Source organism: Macrobrachium nipponense, chromosome 37, assembly GCF_015104395.2.
Source record: "Macrobrachium nipponense isolate FS-2020 chromosome 37, ASM1510439v2, whole genome shotgun sequence".
NCBI classification, from domain to species: Eukaryota; Metazoa; Arthropoda; class Malacostraca; order Decapoda; family Palaemonidae; genus Macrobrachium; species Macrobrachium nipponense.
Window position 1 is genome coordinate 40121503 of NC_061097.1, and position 10592 is coordinate 40132094.

The 10592-nt window shown below is 35.9% G+C and overlaps 1 long non-coding RNA gene across 1 annotated transcript; it reads left to right on the forward strand.

Annotated features, from left to right (window-relative positions):
• Positions 1-4134: 4134 nt before the first annotated feature.
• Positions 4135-7185, forward strand: LOC135208964 (uncharacterized). Its single transcript, XR_010313256.1, has 3 exons — positions 4135-4218; positions 5481-5575; positions 7019-7185. It is a non-coding gene; the product is annotated as an uncharacterized LOC135208964 (long non-coding RNA).
• Positions 7186-10592: the final 3407 nt, after the last annotated feature.

Here is a 10592-nt window from a genome sequence, read left to right on the forward strand (position 1 = left end):
TATATAAATATGTTAATATATATTATTTTAATACATATTATATATATATTTCTATATATATATTCTATATATAGTATTCTGTATTTCATTTATAAATAAATAGTTTATATATATTTATATATATATATATACATATGAATAACTTGATCACGAAGTATATAAAACGTGATGCTATGTATAAATAAAGGTTTTTGCCACGGAGAAAAAAATGAAAGGGGAGAGAGCCAAGAACTTTCGGTCTAGTACGACCCTTTACTTGTGGCTAAGTAAAGGGTCGTACTAGTTCTTGGCTCTCTCGCCTTTCATTTTTTTCCTCCGTGGCAAAAACCTTTATTTAGATATATATATATATATATATATATATATATATATATATATATATATATATATACGTATGTATGTATGTATATATGTAAATATGTATATATAATATTCATGATATATGTATATATATACATAAAAGTTCTGACAACATGTATGTATGTATGCGTGTGTGTGTGTGTTCAAGCAATTAAGATGCCAATTCTGATTGGCTGGATTTTATTCGTGGGAGGAGCCAACAGGTGATAAAACAAAGCCACCAGCGAATCACATCCACGCGCCGAATGGATGATAATTTTTTTCAAAGAATTCGGCGCGACAATAGATTCGGTTAATTGAGCTCTGGCCTCTCTGCAGTAGTCTCCTGCAGAGGACCGCGGAGGAAGAGCGTTCCACTACGGCAGGAGTCCTTTGTCAAGAGGGTGAGTTCATTTATCTCTCTCTCTCTCATATATACACCTATAATATTCATATCTCTCTCTCTCTCTCTCTCTCTCTCTCTATACGCTCATGATCTTAGTAAATTTAAATAGTTACATCAGATACTTTTCGTATTAGAGGGTAATTTCTCTCTCTCTCTCTCTCTCTCTCTCTCTCTCACTCTCTCTCTCTTCTCTCTTCTCTCTCTCTCTCCTCATATATATATATATATATATAATTAATATATATTATATATATATATAATATATATATATATTACGATATCTATATTATATATATATTCAAAACGGTGTGTGTTATGTATATCTATAAAAATAGTTTTTGCACATCTTCCACATGTTTCAATCACCTACTCATTCTGTATCACTGAATTTTTTTGCAAATTTTATTTTATCTTTCTTCAACAGGGTCCGAATGTCGTTGGCAAAAATGGCTGCTTGCAGAGTTATTGTCTTTGGTAAGATGACAACGATACAACAGTGTTAATAAGACTTAGAAGAGTCGTTTTCTTAACACATGAAAGATTGCCTTAGATAAATGAGAGGGGCTGCATAACTGGTATATATATATATATATATATATATAATATATATATATATATATATATATATATATATATATATATATATATATATATATATATACATATAAAACGTTCTAAGATAAGGTGTTTACTAGAGCAGATTCACATCGACCGTGCATTTGATGTCTACGCCAGTCCCTTACGACGCTCCTGATTGGCTGTTGATAAGCCAATCACAAGGCAGGAAAATTCGAAGTCTTTCTCGAGAGTTCACATAGGCAGTGTGTATCTTCCACCTCTCTTGAGGAATACGTCTTTCAAAAGTATCTCTCAGTAGAGGTGGAACATACATCCTGCCTATGCGAACTCTCTCGAGAGAGACTGGGAGTTTCCAGCCTTGAGAATGGCTTATCAACAGCCAATTAGGAGCGTCGTAAGGGACTAGGCTAGACGTTAAATGCACGGTTGATGTGAATCTACTATAGTAGCTCGGACAACAGAAGACTACTATAGGAGGAAGTATATACATCTCAAGTGGTCCTTAAATACATTTATTGCTACGTTTCAGAACACAAAGGTTTCATCTTCAAGCTATAAAGACAAAAAAAGCAATAAAATTAACATCAAAAGCGCTAAAATACAAATACAAGGCACAATACAGTTTATAAATAACAAAAGTAAAACCAGTTGTAGCAGAACCAACCACCAAGAGAGAAAGGAAGGTCGGAAGTCAGGAGGAACCATCCAGAAATGACAAAAAAAGGCAACAGTTCACATAAGGTAAAGAGTTGTCGAGGAAGACTGCTCAGTGTTCAATTAAAGAACAACTGTTTAATAAACAAGGACTCCAGGATTGTCAATAACTCGCCCCTCGGTGCGTCATAATTTCAAAATCATTTTATCGTATATCTTGTCAGCACTTATTGGCGTGTTGTCTGATGTTGGAAAATTCAGGATTAGCCAAGCAATTTTGTTACCTGTTCGATAGCGAACTCCGCTAACGCCCTTATGGCAATCAATTCAGACCCTATGAAACCTCTGTGTGGATCCCACGGAAGTCCCTAGATTACATCTAGGCCAATTAAACTTGCATACAACACTTGGCACGCGTTAGCCATCGAACTGGTAACATACTTGCGATTCCTGAATGTTCTAACGTCACACAAAACGCCAATAAGTACAGACATATTAGTACGATACAATGATTTTGAGCGCCTCAGTGTCGTGGTCGGTTTGGTCTTGGACTACCACCGCGGTGGCCGCCAGTTCGATTCTCGAACCTCAGTTCCTCGCTGGACGAGTGGTTTTCGCGCTCGGCTGCCAATCCGGCGGTCCGAGGTTTAATTCCCGGCTCGGCCAACGCGGAATCAGAGGAATTTATTTCTGGTGTTAGAAATTCATCTCTCGATATAGTGTGGTTCGGATCCCACAATAAGCTGTAGGTCCCGTTCCCAGGTGACCAATTGGTTCCTAGCCAAGAAAAATATCTAATCCTTCGGGCCAGCCCTAAAAGAGAGCTGTTAATCTGTTCAGTGGTCTGATAAAACTAAGATATACTCTCTAACATCGCACAAAACGCCAATAAGTTCAGGCATAATGTACGATACAAAGATTTTGAGCGCCTCAGTGGCGTGGTCGGTTTGGTCTTGGACTACCACCTCGGTGGCCGCCAGTTCGATTCTCGGGCATTCCATTGACGAGTCAGAGATGTGTATTTCTGGTGATAGAAGTTCACTCTCGACGTGGTTCGGAAGTCACGTGAAACCGTTGGTCCCGTTGCTGAATAACCACTGGTTCCATGCAACGTCAAAACATGCAAACAAACAAACAAAGATTTTGAAATTGGGACGGTCACCGATTGGCGAGCTATTGACAACCCTGGGTCCTTGTTTATTAAACAGTTGTTCTTCAATTGAATAACTTGTTCCTCAGTTGAACACTGAACAGTCTTCCTCGACAACTCTGTACCTTACGTGAACTTTTGCCTTTTTGGTCATTTCCAGTTTGTTCCTTACTACTTCCGTCCGTCCTTTCTCTCTTAATGGTTGTTGCTTCTACTACAACTAGTTTTAATTTTGTTATTTATTATAAAGTGTGTTATGTCTGGTATTTGTATTTTAGCACTTTTGATGTATTATGTCTGGTATTTGTATTTTAGCACTTTTGATGTTAATTTTATTGTTTTCTGTCTTTATAGCTTTAAAATAAAACTTTTGTGTTTTGAAACGTGGCAATAAATGTATTTTGAGGACCACCTGAGATGTATGCTTTCTCCTATAGCAGTCTCATTATATATATATATATATATATTATATATATATATATATATGTAGTATATATATATCATATATACATATATATATACACATATATATATATAGATGCTTAAAAAATCACAGTAGATGCACAGTAGATCCAAGCGCTTTCGTCTTTATTCAGACATCGTCAAGGAGCTACTTGACGATGTCTGAATAAAGACGAAAGCGCTTGGATTCCTGTCTATCATTTCCCGTGGTATTCGCTTATATATATATATATATATATATATATATATATATATATATATATATATTACTATAAATGCATGCGTTTACAAGTATGTATATATACACTCGCTTTTAGACAAAAGATCTATACATATATATATACATATGTATATAGTATATATATATATATATATGTGTGTGTATAATATATATATATTATATATAATATATACATATAAATATATAGTATATTATGTGTGTGTAATATATATATACATATCCTATAAATTCGTGTGAGTACAATTATGCATATATACACTCGTTTTTAGACAAAAGATATCAATTTTATTTTTCAGCTATCATCGCATCTACTGCATTACTGCGAACTGCCAAAACCTACAGATGGCTGCAAACCAGAGAGAATCTTCCCCAAGTAACGAACGAAAGGTAAAAGGTCAGAATGACTTCAACAATAGGTCAGGTTAGGTCAGACGGACGATAGTTACACCTCCCGATGACTCAGTTCTCCTAAGGATGACCTATTTTTTCAATAATGATATTAATTGGTTACTCTACTTACTAGGTTGGGTAGTGACCGTGCAACTATTGTTAAAAAATCTTAGGATATGATAGTCTCTGAACCCTGGCTTTTCTTAGCATTTTATTTCAGTCAAGTAGACTAATCCTCTTATTTTGTTTTTATGCAAAAAAAAAACAACACCCATCCAGAGGGAAAAATCGTTATGAGAGCCATAGTTGCTAAATGTTTCTAGAAGATACATTTTCTTAAATATCATCGGTTATTTCATGCAATAAGCATAACTGTATCACGAAAATATGGAACGTGATAAATATATAATGACTAAATCCACGAAGGGAAGTGAAACAATGGAGTAGCCGCTACGAGGCCTTTCGATTTCTCGTCCTTTAGGGCTCTTTCACACTATGCGATTTAAAACCGCCTCCACCAGCGGAGCGGCACCGCGCTTACAAGTCGACTGATAAGCCTTTCACACTATAGCGGCGCGGATTTTTTGCCGTCGCGGTGCCGCTTTGCATGAGGTTTTTCCCACTGGCTGGAAGCGGTGCCGCTCCCGTTGACGGTTGTATAACTGATTCACTTAAGGTAGATTCTTGAACGAGCCCTATGTCTACGAGACGTTTGTTTGGCGACCGCTGATTGGCTGGTACCGGTAGGTAGGCAGCTCCCAGCCAATCAGCGGCCGCCAAACATAAGTCAACCAGCTTTAGTTGGCCATCACGGTCAATGCGCGTCTTCACATCAGGCGGTTTTTTCCCGCCTTTACAAGCGGTGAGCAATAGGAGGTCACTGGTTTTCTTCGTGAAAATATATCAATTATATGGATATGGATCAAAACATTGATATAAAGCTTCTAATTTCTTTAGTTAAAACGAAACCGGTTTTATGAGATAAAAGTAGGGAGGAGTATAAAAGTCGTAACTTAATTACATTTGCTTGGATGTAATCTCAAAAAAAAAAGATGTTGGAACAAGAGACATCAAGATTTATAAAGAAATTTATCTATGTAGACGGCGACCACGCAAATGAGCGGACCCTGAGATTGGTAGTCAAGCACGTAACCAGCTCGTCTAACGAGGAGCTAGTGAGGTGAAAAAAAAATATTAGAAGATTGTTTTGTGTTGAGTAAGCACATACTTTATTGTAAATATTATTCATTTATTTCCAGCGAAGTTACCAACAACGAAATATCATCTTTCATTAAGACCCTCGCCAAAAGCGGCCCTTTTGATCTTCAACTTCTCTACGATTCAGAACACGGAGGTAAGATACCTTTTAATACAAAAAAAAAAAGGAAAGAAAACAGTCGATACTATTTAAGTGTTTCTATATTTAAGTCTAATTTTGAATTAACTATCTTCTGAAGTGTGAGACTAAAAAGCGTTTTTTCACGACTAACTTAAACAGTAGGGAGTTAATGCTGTCAGTGCACCTCATGCGACGCACTGTAGGCATTATTTAAGGTTCTTAGCAGCGTCCCTTTGGCTCCAAGCTGCAACCCCTTTCGTTCCTTTTACTGTACCTCCTTTCATATTCTCTTTCACCCATCTCGCTATCCACCCTCTCCTAACAATTGTTTCTTAATGCAATTGAGAGGTTTTCCTCCTTTTACACCTTTCAAGCCTTTTATCATCCCTTTCAGTTTCAGCGCTGAATGACCTCATAGGTCCCAGTGATTTGTCTTTGGCCTAAATTCCATATTCAATTAAATACAGTGATTAACTTAATTCATCTTATTTTCTAAACATCACAGTCTAACAAACATTGCATCATAATTAATTGCCTGAAATTCTCGGTGGACGTGTGGTTAACGTGCTCGCCCACCGATCCGGTAGTCCCAGGTTCGACTCCTCGCTCTGCCAACATGGAATCAGAGGAATTTGTTTCTGGTGATTAAAAGTAAATTCCTTGATATAAAGTGGTTCGGGTCCCACAATAACCTATAGGTCCCTTTGCTAGCTAACCAGTTGGTTCATAGCCACGTAAAAAAAAAATATCTGGTCTGGTTGAAATAAGATATATACTATAGCTGGTTCACTTAAGGTAGATTCTTGGGTGAGCCCTATGCCTACGAGACGTTCGTTTGGCAGCCGCTGAGTGGCTGGGAATTGCCTACCTCCCGGTACCAGCCAATCAGCGGCCGCCAAACAAACATCGTTGAAATCATTTCATATCAGTAATCAACTCCAAACATTACACTTTCAAGAAATAAAGTATGACAAATGTTGCATTTTAAGATATTGGAATAATCTAACAAATTATACGTTTAGGAAATGTCTTGTGAAAAAGTAATGCGTAGAATTTACTATGTAGATATAATGGAAAATCATTATGATAATTAAAATTAAGGTTAAAATGAGAAAATTGGAACTTTATTAAACATGATTATACTGTTAAGAAATAAAATTCAAAATATGTAATCTGTACAATTCACCATATTAATATGTAAGATCATTTTTGTATTATGTTAATATTAGTTAGAAAATTGTACCCTTACCCAAATATAATTGTGGATAAACCACACTTTACATTACTCTTACTAATACTTAACTTTTTAAATTATTCCCTACCTTGGTTAGCTAGCTAACTGCCCTCACTCTTCTTTCACCCATCTTACCTATCAGCTAATAATAATAATAATAATAATAATAATAATAATAATAATAATAATAATAATAATCTAACCAATTTAATTATTTGGGAAAGGATCTGCGACTGAAGTGGCAAGTCAGTTGTCATACGACGTAGAAGGGCTGACGGGGTTTGAATACAACCAGGCATCGTCGATGACGCTCAAGTTGCTGTTGCACTCTGCCAGACGTACGACTCTCGTCTTGACCTTCTGTCAACCTGCCGTTATCCTAGAGAGCTTCAGAGAGGTATTTACCAAGCTTCTTCTTCTTTTATTATTATTATTATTATTATTATTATTATTATTATTATTATTATTATTATAGGATGAAATTCATGACAATCTCTTTATGGAGTTGTATTTAAGTGATTTTACTGGACTTGAAAACTGTCAAAGAAGACCATTATTATCATCATTATCATCATTATTGAGGATACATAGTATAATCAATGCTACCGAAAATAAATCTATCTTTCGGTGGTCTCAATATAATGCTGTGTGAGCCGCGGCCAATGAAACTTTAACCACTGCCCAATGGTGGCCTATCCTATATCATCGCCAGTAGCACTATTATGGGTAACTTTAACCTTAAATAAAATAAAAACTACTGAGGCTAGAAGGCTGCAATTTGGTATGTTTGATGATTGGAAGGTGGATCATTAGCACACCAATTTGCAGCCCTCTAGCCTCAGTAGATTTTTTAGATCTTAGGGCAGACAGAAAAAAGTGCGGATGGAGAGACGAAGCCGACACAATAGTTTTCTTTTACATTGTCTTCCTGGCCCAACAAAAGATAATGAATGGATTGATTTAAATATGCTTTCAATACGCATCCAATGATCATCATTATTCTAACTGAAATGTTCAACGCTTCTCATTTTAAATGTTGTGATTTTAATATTACCATCAACATGATTTGGGCACCTTGGCCAGAATATATTTCCAGCTGTTCAATACTTTAAAATTTAAAATACATTTGAAAGTAAAAAAAATATTCTATATAAACATTTCGGAACCTTAAGTTTTTCTTATATCAAACACCCACATTAATGCAAGCTTCGAATCTCCCAATAATTGCAACAATTTCAGACAGCTCTGAATATTTTCTGTAACATAATTCATACCTCTTGTTACACTTCATGGAAAAGACTGCTATTATTCCATGTGAGTTTGACGGCATTTAAAGCATATATATAACATACGTGACTCACCAACTATATGATTATTATGGTAATTTCCTTTTAAGAAAGTATTACCTCTGAAACGACACTAAATACCTTTCTCCTTCGTTATCACAGATCAAAGCTCAGAGGCTGGAGAGCCACTTGGCCACCTGGATTATATTCCTAGCAGACCTAGACTTCAAGGAAGAACTCATCTCGTCCTTGGAGGACCTCATATTCGAAGGAACTCGAGTCCTTCTTCTTCTCGCCGAACCTGACGGAGGGCTGGTCTTCAAGTTGGCCCAGCTGGAACCTTCAGGAGTTGTACGGTGAGAATGGGAATTGAATTGAATTTGGAATTTAGGCCAAAAGCCAAACACTGGGACCCATGAGGACATTCAGTGCTGAAATGGAAACTGACAGTAAAAGGGTTGATAGGTGATATAACAGGAGGACAACCTCAAAGCAGTTGCACTATGAAGCAATTGTTAGGAGAGGGTGGAAAGTAAGATGGAATAAAGAGAATATGAAAGGAGGTACTGTAAAAGGAACGAAAGGGGTTGCAGCTAGGGGTCGAATGCACGATGCAAAGAACCTTATGTAATGCCTACAGTGCACCGCATGAGGAGGTGAGAGGGAAAATACTTCTAGAAGTTATGATTCCATCGGACGTATAAATTGTAGGCTGTTCCTTTGTCGAAAAAATAGCAAGTTATATGAGTATATTTATATATATATATATATATATATATTATATATATATATATATAAAGATATCAGCCACGAAGGAAAAATAAACAACGGAGTTTCTGCAAGATCTTTCGACTCGACGTCCTTTACTATCTGCTGAGTAAAGGACATCAAGTCGAAAGATCTTGCAGAGACTCCGTTGTTTATTTCTCCTTCGTGACTTATACCTTTATTTATGGAATTATCACGTTCCAAACTTTCGTGATTCAGTTATACACACACACACACACACACACACTTATATATATATATATATATATATATATATATATATATATATATCATATAGCATGCTAGCTATATATACCCATGTAAATTGTATGCCAATTCATTCACTCTTTCAAAGTAATGGCCAAAGGGCGTTTGAATCGCTAGAGGAAATAAACCTAAGTCAATATGAATCTTTGTAGACCCTTAAGAAACTTGATATACCAGGTACATCCTGATGAAAAAAAAAGAGATATATAATAAGAAGGATAGAGAAGATCCTGTATAAATTAGTTCCCGTCGAAACAGCTATAATTTTTAATGGAATTGCCCTCAGAGAAGGTCTCCTCCCTAATTATTATTATTATTATTATTATTATTATTATTATTATTATTATTATTATTATTATTATTATTATTTGCTGGAAGGAAACCTTCATTAATGCCGGTTTTATTCAAAATAATGGCTATTTCAGCCGCGTTTATTTTGTATAGAAGTTTCTCTATTCTTCTTATCAATGACTTTTCTTCTGTACTCAAGTTGGCTATTAATTAAAACGCCAAATGGGGGATTCATGTCTAAGACGCGGTATTTGTCAAATTGAATATATTTTGTATAATATATTCAATTTGACAAAAAGCCAGTTTGTGCACAGAAGAAAAGTCAGTGATAAGAAGAACAGAGAAACTTCTATACAAAATAAACACGGCTGAAATAGCCATTATTTGCAGCAAAACCTGTATTATTATTATTATATTGTGTGAACAACATACATTTCATGAATAATAATAATAATAGTAATAATAATAATAATCTTACTAAAATGGGCGTTATATCTGTCCGTCCGTCTGTCATTCAATCACGGCCAAACGGCTGGTCCGATGGTCATGAAACTTGGCAGGGTTATAGTGGGGACCCCTTGGATGGTTTATAATAGGGTTTCATCCTACCTTTCCCCGCCCCCAGACCCCCACCACCAATGGGCGTTATGTCTCCATCTCTTTCAGGGCTGTTTGCTAATAATAATAATAATAGTAATAATAATAATAATACCATGGGACACCAGATTTGAAAAGAAAGAAATGGAAAAAATGGATAAGTATCAAGACCTGAAAATAGAAATGAGAAGGATATGGGATATGCCAGTGGAAATCGTACCCATAATCATAGGAGCACTAGGCACGATCCCAAGATCCCAGAAAAGGAATCTAGAAAAACTAGACGCTGAAGTAGCTCCAGGACTCATGCAGAAGAGTGTGTTCCTAGAAACGAAGCACATAGTAAGAAAAGTGATGGACTCCTAAGGAGGCAGGATGCAACCCGGAACCCCACACTATAAATACCACCCAGTCGAATTAGAGGACTGTGGTAGAGCAAAAAAAAAAAACATAAATAAAATACTAATAATAATAATAATAATAATAATAATGATTTCAGGTCCACAATGATATCCCATGCGAAGTATAAAGTCTTTAATAATAAGAGCTTTCGAACCTTGTAGTACTATGTTCATCTTCAGTCAAGTGA